The following is a 17271-nucleotide window of genomic DNA, read 5'->3' as shown; positions in this document are numbered from 1 at the left end:
AGAGAGGAATGGAGGAAAAAAACCAGTCGCGTTCAGGATTGCTTTCCAGATTCGGAGGTGCGTAGAGCGCTGGTCGAATTTCCCAGCCTGATCTCCATGTACAGCTACATCTTTAGGGCAGCTCGGGTTAATATATGTCGTCAGAGGTTCTCTCGGCCAATCGGCGACGTCGGGGGCGGGGCTCAGCGCTCTGGGCCATAAAACTTTTTTTTGATCTTCGCGCTGCTAATTGTTCGGCTTCTCTTTTAGGATTGGCTGCCGTTCCTATCCATAATATAATTAAAACAAACGAGGGAAAGGGTCCCCCCCTTCCAGCACCGACAGAGGTTAATGCAAGTATTTAACAATGCTTTGCTGTAAGTATGTCTATGCATGCCGATATTTTGGTTGCTGAAATAGACAGATCGACAGATAGATAATCTAAAATTGCTTATAAATTCGGCTGTACTCTAGATTGCAATAACCTGCATGTATTTCTATAGTGTATGCTGTACTATAAGACCATATTGACTGCCGAAAGTGGTAACAATAGATAATGTGGACGATCAATTTAGTTACATTACATATGTTTACATGCATAATTCTTAAAGAAAAATATTGAAGTGGGACAATATCAGAAAGATTCTTCGAACTGAGATTAGCATTTATTACAGCTTGGAAGTAAACTCCTTTGAAATGAATGAGATGCACTTCCAAGGAAAATGAATTCAGAATCTGAGTGCCACTTAGAAATTATCAGAAATTATCTAACAAAATATTCTTACAGTAGACTATAGTAATGCATTTGCTCCTTTCATCCACTTTGGTCCATTCAGGAAGACTTACAGCCAAGATCTATTGGCTTGTTTATGATTAATCTGGTCTAAAAAGCTTGTTACATGTGGTATATATGGCAAAATTAATGCTCCAAACTAGGAATTGGATGGTGTTGCTTGCAAACCTTTGCTTCTTACAGACACAAACAAATCCATTGCTCAAATGGATGAGAAAGTAATCTTTCAAGAATAATTATGTTTTTCTTTTCCAAAGCAAAATGATGACATCTGAATCCTTTTCTTTCAGTTCTGTGGGTATTCACACGCTCCCTGCCTGAAATAAGTTTCCCTTCGACTTAAGCAGCTCAACAGAGTAAGTAACCAGATCTTATTAACAGCATGTTATGTTATTTTCCCGTTTAGGTTAACAAAGATATAAATATCTCTTTGCATTTTTCTTATTTTGCTATAAAATCACTGCTGCCTATAATAATAGTAATAACTGATCAAAATGCCAAGGCATCATGAAGAAAACAGGTTTCACTTAGGGAGGGGGAGTAATTAAAGAAAGGTTTAAAGGCTGCCCGCTGAAAGCCAAGAGATATAAAAACTTTTGTGCCTGTGAGATGTTGAACACATTCTAACAGGAAAAGGGATTCCAACCTGCTTTTCATTGAGAAATTGGTAACTGGAGGTAAGAAACGGAGCAAAGAGTTTCCTGTTGCCTTCCCCAAAGAAGACTCAATAGCTGGGCATTTTTTTTCCAGCCTTGGCAAGAGGACTGCTGGATTTGGAGTAGATTAACATGCAGTTCCAAAAATTGTGGGGAAATCACGTTAACAAACCCCCCAGACCATGAATCCATGAGTGAAATGGGACTTTACTTCTTGCTGCTTCTTTGGCTTAAACCTGAACACTCACAGTTTGCAGATCTCAGGCACAAGCCCTTCTGAGGAATCCAGGTAAACTTTTCATGGGTACCTGATGCTTGGAGAAGAAATGTAGGGACAAAGTTAAGGGTGTCTTTGGAGCATTCAAAATATGTTGCACTTGGACTGGGAGCATGTTCCATCAAACAGGTTGCCCCTTAAACTCAAGTAAACATCTCTTGGTGAGAAATCTTTCAGATTGGTGCCTGCCATATTTGTCTCAGGAATCTTGTTCCTAATTTGAGGCTAAATCCAGTCTTTGCCATATTTTGAGCAGACCCCTTGAAATCTATGGGATTTAAAGCCTTAATTTAAATCTCATAAATTTCAGTGGATGGGCTCCAACTGTGGCACTGTTTGGATCCAAACCGCATCCTATAATGTGTCACGCTAGAGGATGCTCTTTGCTTAAATAGGCTAGGAATAAAAATAACTGCTTGCAGCTTCATCTTGTAGAGATATTAATGTCATATAAATTGACTTAGTTCAGTTGCAATCAAAGTACAGCCTGGGACTATCTCAGTAAGTTCAGTGGGGCTGTGACTACAGTTGCAGCCTTAAGATCAGAGTGTCAGGAATTGTGTGCCCTGACCGATGATCCTGAGATCAGGGCAAACCCCATTTATCTTACTATTAGAATTTTCTTCAGCCAGTCAAACAGAACTCTTCATATCAGAGTTAGACTTGAGCTTGTGCTGGCACATTCATGAATGGATGCATAGCTCAGTCAAGCAGCAGCAATTTAAATAAAGATCCACATAGCGGAAGTATAATGGATATACAAATAGAATGCATCTGAATATGGTAAAGAAATGTGCAGATCTCTTTCAAGATCTTGGTGCATACAAATCCCAAATTCTCTCCTGGTTAGATATTCTTCTCATACAACGATTAAATATAGTGAGTGGAATTCTAATTATTTACAGCCACATGAGAATTGTGCCATGGTTTTCAATGGAGCTTGGATTGTATTCAATTAATGTGAAGGATGACTGTCAGGAAAGGAGTCCGGATGGGGAAATCAGAGCCTCCCTCGGCAGTCCGGCTAAAGCCAAGCATTCGCTTTAATTCCGATTTCCCGATTAAGCTAATTGGCACCCCGATCCTAAAGGCGTTTACTTGGAAGTAAAACCTGCACTGTTTTCGGTGGTCTTGCAATAAACGTGCTCAATCCAGCTTAATATTGGCTCCCAAATACTACTTTGCAATCCTGAATGCAACCTTCCTGGAGAGCAAGTCCCCTTGAACGAAGCTCGGGGGACTCCCTTCCTCGCGAGGAAATGCCCTTTGTTTTAGGACTGGGATTGCTTGCATTAGGAGCTCAGTCGGACTCTGGGAATCCGGCTGTCCGAGGCTGAGCGGAGCTGCTTGCCGGAGAGCGCGGGGTGGCTGGCGGAGGGGCGAGAACAACCCAGCCGTCTGCTTAATAATGCCCTCGCTTGCAGTCGGATGATACATCCCGCGTTCGTCTATCTGTCCGGAAAGAAATTAGGACTTCTCAGAGGACTGGAGGAAGCGATTTCTTTCGCAAGTATTTTTCGCTCGCAATTAAAACTGGGCTCCCTCGCGCAGCCTTAGGACATGCCCAAGCGCAGGGCGGAAAAACTTCTCAGCGCCAAACCGCTGCAGCTGGTTCCCTCATCTCTTCGGGGAGAAAAGCCCTGGCAAGCAAAGGGCTGAGGAAAGGCGAGCGGAACTCGTGCATCAGAGGGGCAAACTGCAAACGGCTTATTCAGTAGAGGAAGAGGAGAAGGCCATTCCCTTCTCGGTATTCGCAGTCAGGGGCCCTTCACGCACCACTGTCCGTGGGCTTCTTGATTTGCTTTCAGAATGTGTTGCTTTAGTTATCCTGAAACCTCCAGGCAGACTCGTCCGAGCAGGATCGGTCTCCCCGCCCCCAAAGCTACCTCCCGCTTTTGATCCTCTCCTTTGGAAAACTTTCCTTCAATTTACTCCAACTAACCAGTCCCACCCGCCCCCGAATTTCGTATGTGCTTTCCATTCTGTTCAAATCCTAAAAGCCCGAACTGGAAGCCTCAGAAACCAGTAACGCTGACTTCCCACTGAGGCAGACTTTGTGGGTCTGAACAAAATAACAACGGTATTCCGAGTTTTAAAGGATTCGCATTTGGAGTGTTTGCTGTGTGTGCCTGCGTGTGGGATTTCTTAGTTCCATAAACTATTGCTTCTTACAAACCATGAACGGAGTCTCTAGTGCATTCATGGTAGCAGCTCACTGTATAATAAAAAGCCTGTTAAGATGAAATAAAATTTCCTGCACGCATTTAGAGTGCTTAAATTTCACTGAAGCAAATGGCAAAGTTACAGAGCAATCTTCTGCATGTCAGCTCAGAAGTAAGTCTCATTGAGTTCAACCGGGCATCCTGCCAAGTCAGTGGGCACAGGGTGGCATTCTTAAGCAGTTTACCCACCTGTGGGGTCAGAGTCTGGGGGAACTAAATGAATTCTGAGTCCTCTGCTGCGGATAGTTGTGCTCAGGACTGTGTTGCCAACTACTTTCAATTCCAGCTGGTCAGCTTGTTGGAATGAAGGAAGGTCAGTTATGATGTATACACTAAAACGTACACAGTTACAGATTATGAGACAAGATGGGGGAAAGAAGGAGGGCTGGTGAAAAAAGAGAACATTATAAAAGCAACCGAAGAACAGCAGATGAATTCAAAATTAATGATGGTGAAGATAAAGCAGAGGAAGGCAAAAGAGAGGAAGAGCGAAACTAGGTGTCTTTCTTTGAGCAAATCTGATGTCTGCACACCAAATCAATATACCTGTTTATGAGTCTTTATTTCTTGTCTTTCAGAACCCTTTTTGATCCAATGGCTAGCCAAGCCTTGCCTGAAGCTTGGGGTGCTTACAAACTGAGTGCAAAAGTCACCTGAAAGAAGCCCCAGACATTGCTGGCTGGATCTTTCCTGTGGGCCTGGAGAGAGGGAGCCTTGGAGAGAGCCCAGCTGATTATTTGGGCGGGCTGCCCTTCTCCGAGCTGGAAGTCAAAGCGCATCAAGGTGACCCTGCTTCTCTGCGTCCTGGATGTCGGAGTGCTGCTCCCTATCAGAGACTTCTGTGTGCAAGGTGCTGTGCATTTGAAAGTGAAATCCTTCTGCCTTGGCAGTCCCTGCTACCTGCAAATATAGGGTTAGGCTTATATGTTTTACTTTCTAACTTCCCTTAATCCATTTTTATTTTGTTTTAGTCTTTTAAGAAAGGAATTGAAGTTGGGGGAGATACTTTAGTTTCCCTTTAACATTGCAAGATTATATTATATTACAAATAACATGCACAGAAACACACACAATGTATATGAAAGGGACATTGGGTTGTAGGGGAAATGCAGTGTTTTGTAGCTTTTTATTTTTTGGTTTCTTTTACAATTCCAAAGAATGGAAACTTAAAGACTAATAAAATGACACAGGTCAAAGAAGCATGCCACTTTTTTGTATTTTCTGACAAATCAACTCTCATCAGCTTGCTTCAGTCACCTCTGATTTTTAAGGTAGGGATTGACAAATGTGTTTTGATACAATTATTTCAAAGTCTTACAGCAAACAAACAAAAAATGTGTGTGTGGGGGGGATGTACAGGAAAGCAGAAATATATTGTACCATAACAATATTGTTCAGTGCAGCTTTAGCTCTCCAAGATGCAAACCAAGTCCCATTTGCACCCAAAAAACCTTGTGCAAAGCGGTCTTATCCATGCCTATTCAGAAACAAATTCATTCCTTCATTCCTTCATTCCTTCATACTCTGCCCTTCCACCAGGAAAATAGACCCAAGGCGACAATTTCTGCGCCCCCTTTCTCCCACACATGCCTCCTCACCCCTCCCACTTCCAAGCAGCTCACAGATATAATAAAATGAGAGTGACATGTGCAATAGGATTTATGCAGCCACTGCAGCATAATATCCATCTGATAGTTCTGGTTCGCAGTGAGAATAAAAGTTTGTGTTTGGAGGTATAACTGGTCAAACAGAAAAGAGGTTCAGGCACCCGGTCTCCTAATGCAGCCACTGGCTGGTGGCTGTTTTCCCCTCTCACACTCAAATGGAGTTGTCCCTCATGTTTTTGCACCTGGTTTGTCCTTAGAGAATCGTTTGGCCAATGAGCCGGTGAAAGAGCACTCCAGTTTATAAACCGAATCTCCCTGGCACCTAAGATGGCAGTTCTGAGCAAGCCCATTATAGCCACTGGGACCGGAATCCGAGAGTATATGGAGGTGAGCCTCAAGTGCAGTATGCTGGTCGACCCCTCATCCAGAAGAGGCTGAATTGACAGCACTTGAGAAATAAGATCAGTCATTCAGGTATTCATTGGCTTGAAAGTCAACTGCGTGGTCGCCTTAATGAGCCTGTGAATTCTGCTAGAAGGCTCAGAAGGCTGCGTGACCTGTGAGGATTTGCAAGCTGCGGCCAAGGGGTGCGTGTCCTCCCACTTTCACCCGCTCACCCCAGTTGACAGCACTGTGGTTATTTATTGATTTACCAAGATATTTTTTACTCCGCCTCTCTATTGTAATTCCAGTACTCCCCTAGTCCTAAAGTACCTCAGTGCACCCCCCAGTCCTAAAGCTGGAAAAGTATCCCAAGGCTTTCAGTGGAATTTGGCTTGACTTTGTCTCAGGGTTTGGAATGTTTGTGGATAAAGTTCCTTAGAGCAGGTTCTCCTAAACTGCTGCCTGGTGGTTCCTAGTAGCCATATTTATTGATGTGCAGCTTGCTCTTCTCCCAGGTTTCTTTCATTCATTCCAAACGTGGCTTCTTCGGGAGTTCTTTCAGATGACTCCGGATTTACTTCTGATTATTTGGAGAGTGGGGGAGGAATCCGGAAGTGGAACAGCTTCTTCCCCTTAATTCCCAGCTTATCCAGAGTGTTGGATTTAAGATGCTTGCAGGCTTGTGGTTTGCATCCTTACATTTGCTATATTAAACCGATTAGGAGCAATCCAGCGAAAATGGTTGGCCTAAGCCTCCCAGAAATAAGTTCCACTGAAATAGTTGGGAATTACCCCCAAGTCAACTTATGCTTAGGGTAGGCCTAGAGACTGACAGGTTTATTCTTTGAGGGCTGGTATCGTCTTTCTGCCAAGCTTCCCCCTCACTCTCAATTTGAATTATTAATTTATGCAGAAATCAGGGAGTCTTGAAAGCGAGCTGACATCTGGCTGGCTGCATCCTCCCCACCCCCACCTCAGCAGTTCCAGTTACAGAAATTGACCAAGAATAGAAAGGCCTGTTTGTGGGTGGGTGGTAGAAACAACAGGGCAGGCCTTTGCAATACACCGTCAAGGAACTGAAGCTCTTTACTTTTATAGCCTTGCATTTCCCAGCTTTGCCATTCACTAAAAAGCAGGCCTATTTGATGCACAGACTCAAGATGGGTGAGATCAGACTCCATCACCTTGAAATCAGTCCGCACAGTGAACACACACAGTTTCTACATGTCATGGAATTTTGCCTTTTCCTACCTGCTGCCCTCCTGATATTTTGGACTGCAAATCCCATCAGCCCCAGCCAGCATGGTTGATAATCAGGGATGCTGGGAACGGTTATCTCAAGGGTACCAGATTAGGGAAGGCTGCTCTGGTGGAAGTAAGTTTTGTCTTTTTGAAGAATCCTAACAATGTAATACTGTACATGTCTTCTCCCATAGAGGTCAATGGGACTACCTCCTTGGTAAGTGAATATAGACTGCAGCCTAAAAGAGGACAGGCTATTATTGTTTTTGGGATTTTTCTTTCAGATATATGCAGCTCTGACTGCAATGCCATTTTCAAAACAGATGTTATTTATATGGTTTGTTTCTTTCCCTTACTGTTTTGTTGTCATAATGTATGATATATTTTTTAGAACAACATTTCTAAGTTTGCCTTTAGTTTTTTAAAGCCACACCTTGAAAAATGAACAATTCTGTGCTTTTATTGGTATTTGATTCCTTCCCATCTCCATGCCTAATATTCAGAATTTAACAAAAGGTTGAATAGAGGAACCCTGTCAACACCCAAAAACAAACGTGGCATTTAAAGTGTATATTTCATCGGTTTCTTTCAGGGAACTATTCTGGGTATGAATGCTAAAATCAACAGAAATCAGTGAAGCTTGCATCGAATCTCAATCCTAAGAATATTTATTCAGATATAACTTCTGGTTTCACATTCACTAGTACAGGTGTTTTGAGATTACAGCTTTACATTCTGAGAATTGCATCCAAGTAAAGAAATGCAGCATGGGAGACTTCGGCTGGCTGCTGTCCAAGTGCGCACTGGTCGGGAAGTTAACACAAATAGGACTTACTTCTGCGTAAACAGCCATGATGATTGTGGTTGTGCTGGCCATCGACAGCCCTGGAAGAAAACATATTTTCAATTTACCAGCACTTCGTCTGACCAAGAGGAAGCATCAGCCTATGTATTGTCCCAAAGTAAACACATTGCTTTCCAGTAGAATGTACTTCCCTGGGTGCTGTTTCAGGATGGACTGCGCAGTCCCAGTTCGGCCAATGGACTGGAACATCTCCGAGGCGAGTTCCTTGGCTTGGCTGGCTTTTGCCTTGGCAGTCGCCGCCGCCGCCGCCGAGCAGAATGCTGCATCCTTCTGTTTGGGAGCTGCCGCAGAGGTAGTGGGGGAACTAAAGCCCATGTAGAAAGAAACCCCAGAGCGTCCGGCCTGCTTACAGTCATCAGCCGATCTCCGCGAAGGAGATAATCAGACTCTAGCGCAGCCTGGTGCCCTTCAGACCTTTTGGAGGACAACTCCAAACATTCCTGACCTTTACCTTTGCTGACTGCAGAAGACGGGAGGTGAGGTCCCAAACATCCGGAGAGCACCAGGTTGGAGAAGGCACTTTGTAATCTCGATGGACAATACAGCGGAGTGAGCCTGCTTAGAATCGGCCCGTAAGGCAGTGGTTTCAAACGCAGTCAGGGGGACGTGGACTGCTTGCTTAGAGTCTGGGGTTAAAGGACGCCACAAGTTACGGCTCCGTCAGAGTTCTCGGACGCGGGCTTTCTGAAACATGTAAAACAACCCGCTGCCTGCCCTGCGGACCAAAGGAGGGCCCCTTTCTCAGGGGTGATCTCCTTGCGAGGCGCTACCCAGCCCTTTGGGTCAAGAGTCAATGGCACGGGGCTCGCCTGGTGACCTCAGGCCAGTCTGCCTTTCTTAGCCTAACCTGCCTCCCAAGGAGGATAAACTGTAAAGCGGAGGAAATGCAGCCTGCAGCCTCGAGTGCCCTCTGCGAACCAAGGGAGCCGCCCTTGTCCTTGGCTTTCGTGCGTCCAGGATAAAACGGGTGTGGGGGATCCTGTACGCTACCTTGAGCATAGCAGGGAACCGCGGGCTAAGCAATGAAACGATCCCCGGGTAAAGAGGGCATCGCTTCGTCTGTTTCAAGGTCTGCCATAGGATAGCGTAAACATGGAGTATCGGCCCCATTCTAGCACCCGGCTCTAGGCTTATAAGGGCTGATTTTTATTCAGTGCTGGCAGGAACACAGGCAGGTGAGGCAGCCTCTGCGGAGGTGCGCGGCACCGGCTCCTTTGCAGTCCTGGAGACAGTTGCGCACGGCCAGCTTTTATGAAAGCAATACCCCCTTGTGGTTGCAGTGCAAATGGAAGATTGCCTCCACCTTCCTCTGCCAGCGTCACTGCGGCTGTAAGAGCTGCACGGCAGCAGAAATGCTGCCCCCCCCAGCCCCCCCCCCACCCGCACCCCGCTCGTGGCATCTCCTTGGCGCTCAGGTCCTCACGACCCCGGAACTGCAGAAGGCGATAGGGCCGCGACCAGAAAAGGAAGAGAGGGCAATCCTAGCTGGAGCTATCGAATTGCCCCGTGGATCGAACAAGGCCCGGGTGGTGGGATCCAGTGCAAAACGTGGGGAATCGCCAGAGTTGGAGACGGTGTTCTGTGTGGAAATACGGCGAAGCTATTGTTGGCTGGGGATTACGGGAGGTCGGTGGCTGTTAAGCTGTTGGGGAAGGCGCTTTAACATGCATGACATGTTGTCGAGGGAATCATTTCCTCGATTTGGAAAACTTGCCCAGGTGGTTTCACGTTTTATTAGTTGCCTTTAAAGACCGGTCGAGTTTAGGAGTCAGACTACCAAATATGGGGCGCGATTGAGTCAGAAACGAGCATTTTTTCCGTGTTATTTTTTTACAGAATTGCTAAGCACCTGCCTAAATTTCTACCGGAGTTGCCCCGGGTGATTAGCTAGCTCATTTTTAAGTGCATTTGTCTTGTGACGTCAGATGAGGTCAGTCTCTTCTGGATCCAAGCCGGGCTTCTGGAACGTGGGGAACCAAATCCTAAGATAGTCAAATCTCAACGCGTGTTGAATTCATCTGGTCGCTTGCTGAGCGTAGTCCTATGCACGTTTACTCAGAACCAAGTCCCATTGAGTTCAATGGGGCTTATTCCCAGGAAGCCGATCGGGGATTGCAGTTTCAGGACTGGTCTGCCTGCCACAACATAGGATTTTTACCAAGTAAAGTAAGGGGGAAAAAAAGTTGGATTTTAAGCTAAAGTGAACGACTTTTGCAAAAGTTGTGTATAATGCGCAACACTCACACCGTGCCAGAAAGGTGTCGGTGTGCATGTATTTGTATATTCAACCTCCCCTCCTCCCCCCCCTTTCCCTCCCCTTTCCCTCCCTCTGTATCTAAACGTAATTGATCTGGCTGAGTGAGGCCGTTTTGGTAATTTGGATATACCAAGTCTCCAGATAATGACATATAATCAGACTTCAGGTCACTTGGTCATTCTCTCATGACAAACCCCTCCTGCGCTCTCTGATCTGCTTTCAAACTAAATTTCACACAAACAAATAAAGCAAGACAGGAGCAAATTCTTAGAGCACACACACGCCCGGGCATAGAGGGTATTGGGGTGGGGGAGAGGAAGAAATATTAGGAAACTCTGCTAATAGAGCATAGTAAACATGCTCTCTGATGGGTTGGGGGTGGGGGAATATACCGGGTTTAGGAAAGAACATCTTATCATGAAGAGAGTCATTGTGTACAAAAGGCGAAGGGGAAAAATGTTCTGGCTCATGTTAAAAATGACATAAATTAAAATAAAAATAATTACAAACAGAAAATGTCATAACATAAACACAGGGGGCTTACTGGAAAAGCGGGCAGGCAGCAGACGTGTTGGGAGACCTTCCCTTCTCCGCGCTCGCCTGCGCGTCCTCCTTTCCGGCCGCTGGGAGCGAACGGCTGAGCCCGCCGAGCGCAGCCGGGCAGATGCTGCTGGAGACGAAACCCGCATTTATTTTATGTATTCGCAGCTGGTGCGTGTGGAAACTGCCTGCTGGGGGAGCGACTGCCCCTTTGCCCCTCCTCCTCCTCCTCCTCCGACCTGGCCCTGGCCCTGGCCCTGGCCCAAACACACGTAGCGTGTAGAAGCCCAGGCTTCATGTGTGCGGGGAATAAGAATAAGAAAGGAAGTGCGTGGGAGATCGGCACAATCATGGCTACAAACAGCACACTGGGAAAACGGCCTTTGTGGTCCTTTATGGCTGTGGGTGAGATTCTGTACCCCCCACCTCTAAGGAAGCCTCACTGAAAAGAATGGGACTTACTTCGGAGCAGATACGTATAAGACTAGACTCCATGTTACATTGCATACGATTATACCCTATATTGCAGGACTGAAAGCCAGCATGGCACAGTGCTTAGAGTGTTGGTCTGGAAGGGGAGAGATCTGGGTTCAAGTCCCGTCCTGGCCTCGAAGCTCGCGGGATGACTTGGGTTAGTCACTGCCTTTCAGCCTAAGCTACCTCAAAGGGTTGTTCTGAAATAAAATGAGCAGAAGACGATCGTGTAAGTTGCCCTGGGTTCCTTGCGAAAGGGAAAAAGGTGTGATATAAATTGAACAATAGCACTGTGGCGATCCTAAATGCATCTGTTCAGAACTAACCAAGGCTGCGATCAGCGCACAGTTGTCCAGGCACTCATTCAGTGGGGCTTCTTTCTGAGCAGACGCAGTCACATTTGCCTGGAAGTAAGCGCCAGTATATGCAGTACGTGTCACATCTGAATAAGCATCTAAAGGAATGGACTGATACTGCTGCATCCTAGCATGAGTTAACCCGGGAAATAACTCACTTTGTCAGGTGATCATACACCACACAGGGTGCGACAAGGTGAGAAACGAATGGTCCCAAACTGAAATTCGGAATGGCATAGCACCGCCTTTCTCAAGGTGGTGTCCTCCAGATGTGTCAATGGGACTTGAAGTCCTACACATCTGGAGAACACTACCTCCAGGAAGACTGACAACGCATCAGTAATCAAGACTGAGATTACATATATTTATATTCAAAATATTAGATATAAGTGTCCTTACAACATGATTTCTCATGTTGCCTCTTCATTTTGTGTAGAGACTCTTTTCAAATGGTTGTGAATTAAAATTCTAGGGGAATGAAAACTTAAAACGAAACATGCTTTTTGGATTGTGCCTTAATTTAATTTAATAAATCGATAGATGTTCTCATTGCTGACAACGTCTGAGCTCATGTAATTTTACTATTCTGATAACTCTCCCTTTTTGCTCATTACAGCATCTCCACATGGTCCAAACCAGATGGAAGGGGTTTAAACAAAATAGGCATTAAGGGTGTAATCCTTTGCATGATTAAACAGGAAAAAATGCCTCACAATTCCCAATGCTGGGACCTGTTGATTTTTTTTTTCTGTCTACACTTGCACAGGATTGGGTCTTAACTCACTTTGTAACACATGACATCACAATTCTGAGGATACAGCATGGAAAGAAGTCTCATGACTTACAATCACAGATTTAGGGTGCAGACATATACTTTGCTATGGAAAAGCAAATTATAGAAATGAATCCTAAGGTTCATAAGTCTTCCACTACTAGAGGAAAAAGCTGAAACGAAACAATCCTTACAATGTCATGAGCCCACAGCCACAAATAATACAAAAGAGAGATTCGGATGACATACACTGTTCAGGCTGCTAAGTTCCAGAGAATAGCATCCCCACCTGAGGGAGAGCAGGATCAACATGTTCTTGATTGAAATAGACCAGGTTTGCTCCGATAGACAATGCCAGGGCACGCCTATGTCTGCCTGCTCAGAAGCCAGCCCCATCTGATTCAGTGGGACTCACGCCTGGGTAGGTATTAGAGGATTATAAACTTAGTAGGCTGTTCTGCCTGCTTATGTTTGGTTACCCCTGAAAGAGAACCTATTTTGCTCCTACCGGTGAACTGCTTCTGCCAACGCTGACAAGTAAAGAAAGAAGTAGAATTCGGATTGCTGTGGTGGGCCCAGAGAGCTGTGCCCATCGGGTGGTACAGACATGCTTGAGATAAAGAAATATGTAGCAAAGGCCAGGGGAAATCTCTTTTGAATGGCAGTGCATTCAATGCAAAGGCAGAATGACTGTGGTACTTCCCACACCCTGGCTTACAAAACTCCATCCGAAATATTACCGCTTCATATCATATCTGCGCGAACAGCGCAGCCTCAGACTACACTTCCTGTAAATTGAACTACTGTGTCTTGTCAGAGCCAAGGAGCGGCAGGTTTTTTCCGCAGAGAGACGCATGCCTAGTCAGAGATTCTGATAGCGCTTCCCCCGTTTCAACCATTCGAGCAACGTCGAAACCCTAACAGCAGCCCCCTGTGTACGCATCAGGAACAGGTCCCATCGAACTCAATGGGGTTGACTACCCGGCACTTTCCTGTGTCCTGGTGTATTTTGGATTTATGACGCTGTGCGCAGAGTCTCTCTCATCGGATTAGAGCAGTCGGTGGCGCAATCCCTTATCTGCTAATTCAGAAGGAATTCCTATCGAGTTCAGTGGGGTTCCTTCCAAGCACATGGGTACAGCCCAAGGTTTAATGTACATTTACACTGACAGGAAGGTTTAAAAGACTCTAAAGGCCAACCGCGAGGAGGAGGAGGAAGGGGAAAGTTACTCGATTAAAGACTGCGATCCTAAAGACAGCTAGAGGTCAATTCGCGAAATAAAGGATTGTGGATTAGCTGGTTGCACGGAAGCCATTCAAGAGCAAGTAGTCTGAAGAAGCTGGGCACCGAACTACCTTTAGGTGGCAATGCTGCAACCTCACCGGAGAGATCATCCTGTTGCATGTCAATGGGCTTACTTTCCAGTAGAAATGCACTGAGAGATGACGAGGTGTCGGGACTGGTGCGCTGAGCTGCACCGTCTCTGCAGCGGGCCAAGCGCTTGCTTGCCGCTAGAAGAATCCTAAATGGGAATCGATAGTCAGGTTAATCGTCGTAAAACGACACGTTCCGTTTGATCATCCTTCTTATCAGAGCGATAAGCGAACAAAGCCCGCCGTTCCCCTTGATGGATTCAAAATACACTAGGAGACAGGAAAGGGACTTCCGGTGCAACCTTATACCCATTTACCCGGGGCTAAACCCCACTGAACCCCATAGGGCTTGCTTCTGAGTAGATGGATAGACAGAGCATGCTATTAGCGTTCGGACATTCCTGAAATTGTTGGAAAATAAGTCAGGGAGTGAATGACCTCCGACGGGAAAAAGCTCCCAGCACGCATTGGTATAGGACGGAGTGGCTTCTTGGGAAATAACCTCCTTCAAACCGTGTTTCCTTGCCGAGGTGGCGCGAGCATCTTCACAAGATCAGAACTCCTTATTTTGAAGAGTTACTTCGAAATGCTCACCACGGAACTGGCTGCTGCCCTGAGTGGAAGTAAATCAGCAACATACAGTAAAAACGCAGGAGGCATGTTCTAAATAAAGTGACCTCGATTAATTGTTCCAACCCTTTCTCAGCGTTCAGCTGCACCCGCCCTAAGCACTCTGATAAAAACAAGCATCACCCAAACTTCTTAATGATTTCTGTGTTTATTTGTTTTATTATATTTATATAGCCAAGGTGGCTTGCATAGATCTCCTCCTCTTCTCAAGCTTATCCTCACAACAACCCTGTGAGGCAGGTTGGGCTAAGAGTCCATGACTGTCCAGTTGGAAGAAAGACTGTAGTGTCATTTCAACTTTAGCATTGCTGTTATAAACCCTGCTTGGCCCTCCAATACCCACTCCTTGAAAGAATGCCAACCATCTACCAGTAAATCCATCCCTTCACAATAGAAACAGAGTAAGGGAACCTGAATGCAAGATCAAACACTATACTTTTAGGTGAAGAGGTGAGGAGGGATGAGTTTTGTGTTTAAGTTCTTCAGAGACACCCAAGGATGCTTAAACAAATCTGGAAGTATTACCCCTCTAGTACTAGATGTATGGAGACAGGTGAGGTATGGCTACTCATTGGTGTGGGGAATTCTAGGTGTGTACTTCTTTCATCCTACTGGGGCACAGGGAGCTGCCTCCTAAGTCAGACCGTTGGCTCATTACCTCCTGACTTGAGAAGGTCTTGCAGATTCTGGATGGAGAAGAGCTATACTGGAGCTTTTGCAGATTGTATGTTCTACAAGAAACTCTGGCCTTCTCTATATGTCTAAGAAACAGCAATGCGTCTGACGGCAGCCTAAAAACTAAGACTGAAATCCTATACACATTTACCTCACTAAAATGCACATTCACTTACTTTTGAGCGGAAATAGATGGGACTGTGCTAGAAGAAAGTTTATGCCACAGTAAGAGTGCAATCTTACTCTCAAATGAATGATGAAGAATTATACTTCAAACTCTCTGTATATGTTAACATATCTTTAACCCCTTTCCTGGGAGTATGTCCCATTGAACACAATAATACTTATTTCTGAATATAGGATTGCCCCAGAAATGTGTTTAAGGCAGTCTTCTCCAACATGGGACCCTCCAGAGGTGTTGGACTACATCCCCCAGCACCCCCAGCTAGGCACGTCAGGAAGGGAAGGTATCGGGTAGGGCTGCTTTAAGTGGGCGCAAAACACCCAGTTGATTCCGCTGCAGTTAACTCCACAGCTCCCCTCTGACGGGTCTTGTGTATTCCAAAGCAGAGGGAAGGCGTTGAAGTCCAATCCAGATTTTAAAAACCCTTTACATGACCCTCCCGCCCTGATAGGGTCTCAATCTAGACTAGGCATAGATGCTAAACCAAGAATATGGAGCCAGGTATCCTGTCTATATTTTGGACTGCACCTCTCATAATCCCTTCTGGCTGGCGAGGGCTGATGAAAGCTGCAGTCTAAAACATCTGTATGGCACCAAGCTGCCTACCACATGAGAGACACACGCTTGAAGGAATGCCTGCTCTGCTTCTCAGCCAGGCCCCGCGCTCTTCCACACCCTCACGTTATCTAGGCGCGCAAGGAATGAGCACCAGGCTCCTGTTGCTGAGGGCCTGTTAATCCCTCCTGCAGTCTCCACACAGTCAGAAACATTCTCAGGCAGCTGATCCAACTGGGCGGCTTAGCTGGGTCTGTGCGGAGCAGGATCTGAGAGGTGCCCGGTATTGGTTAGTATTCTGCACAAACAAGCGGAGAAGCCCTTTCAGCCAGGAATGTGTCCCTGCAGCCAGTCAAACATTCTTCCCGACACGATCTGAATGTGTGCACTGCACGTAGTGGCCAATGTGCCTGTGTTAGCACATGCCGAGGCATAGTCACTCAGATGGCATCCTGAGTGAACCAACATTTGGGCAGTAATGAGGGAGAGAGGTATTTGCAGTCAAACTGTAACCCAGCATGCTTTGTTTTTGCAATACAAATCCACTGTAGAAATAATCTTATTAAGCCTACTGTATGAAAACTCCCTTAAAATGAATATATCTCTGACCTATTGTAGATCTTGTATTTTCATTAATGATACAGGAAATGGTGTGCATGTATATGTGTAGGGGACTCCCCTATTTTAAGTATCCCTTGCGCAATCCGGCTTAGGTTTTGTATCTGAATTATAGAAATGAGGAAATATACCCCCTCCCCTCCAAAAAAGCCCAATTTATGAACCGTTTAATCCAATACACATTTATTGCACGGAATGCAAAAAGTTGCACGGAATGCAAAAACACTTACTCTCTTGTAAGTGTGTAGGACTAAGCAGGTTCTTGCCAGCTTCAGTTATGCCAAAACACTGCAGCGCTATAAGGACTTACAAGGAGATAGGCCATCCTTGGATACAAAGGTGGAAGTAAGTCCAGGATACAATGGTTCTGGAGTCAGTCTCATTGAACTTGATGATATTTTTGTCTGAGTAGTCATGGAATTGAGCTATTGAAACTAGGCATTTAGATTTCAGCTACAGTGGTTCATCTACAGTGAAAAAAGATTTTTTCTCTTTTAATATAGAAGATTGATTGCAATGGTGATGATTTGTTATTTTAAACTTTGCTGCATTCTACTATTTTTATTGAATGTTTTTTCGTTGCACATCTGATAGAGCAATTCTTATATGAAAATATCAGTCCCTAGAACTCTATTTGAATCTTGTCTGGTTTCAGCAGCATTACTTCCATATAAAATTGGTTAGGACTGCAAATATAGTTTATATAACTCTTGGTGATACTTGCCCAGCCTATCTTCTAATTTTATGCTTGTTATAAAACTAAGCAACATTATTAAGTTGTTCTAACTTTGAAATACAGTGCCCAAGACAA

General features: G+C 45.3%; 2 long non-coding RNA genes across 4 annotated transcripts; one reads left to right on the top strand and one right to left on the bottom strand.

Annotated features, from left to right (window-relative positions):
- The first annotated feature begins 192 nt into the window (after positions 1–192).
- Positions 193–7880, top strand: LOC123021729. 2 transcript variants are annotated; one of them, XR_006414388.1, is made up of 4 exons: positions 193–356; positions 1063–1128; positions 4506–6008; positions 7753–7856. It is a non-coding gene; the product is annotated as an uncharacterized LOC123021729 (long non-coding RNA). The 2 variants fall into 2 exon arrangements; XR_006414389.1 differs by having other exon boundaries at positions 195–356; positions 4506–5921; positions 7753–7880.
- Positions 7806–12679, bottom strand: LOC123021728. Of its 2 annotated transcripts, XR_006414387.1 has the most exons (3): positions 11967–12669; positions 10827–11915; positions 7806–8045 (listed from the first exon to the last, which is right to left on the bottom strand). It is a non-coding gene; the product is annotated as an uncharacterized LOC123021728 (long non-coding RNA). The 2 variants fall into 2 exon arrangements; XR_006414386.1 differs by having other exon boundaries at positions 10827–12679.
- Positions 12680–17271: the final 4592 nt, after the last annotated feature.

The sequence above is a fragment of the Varanus komodoensis genome, unplaced genomic scaffold (genome assembly GCF_004798865.1).
Source record: "Varanus komodoensis strain SLA01 unplaced genomic scaffold, ASM479886v1 scaffold180, whole genome shotgun sequence".
Lineage (NCBI taxonomy): Eukaryota > Metazoa > Chordata > Lepidosauria > Squamata > Varanidae > Varanus > Varanus komodoensis.
Note: the sequence above shows the minus strand (reverse complement) of the source record. Positions and strands in the feature narration are given on the sequence as shown.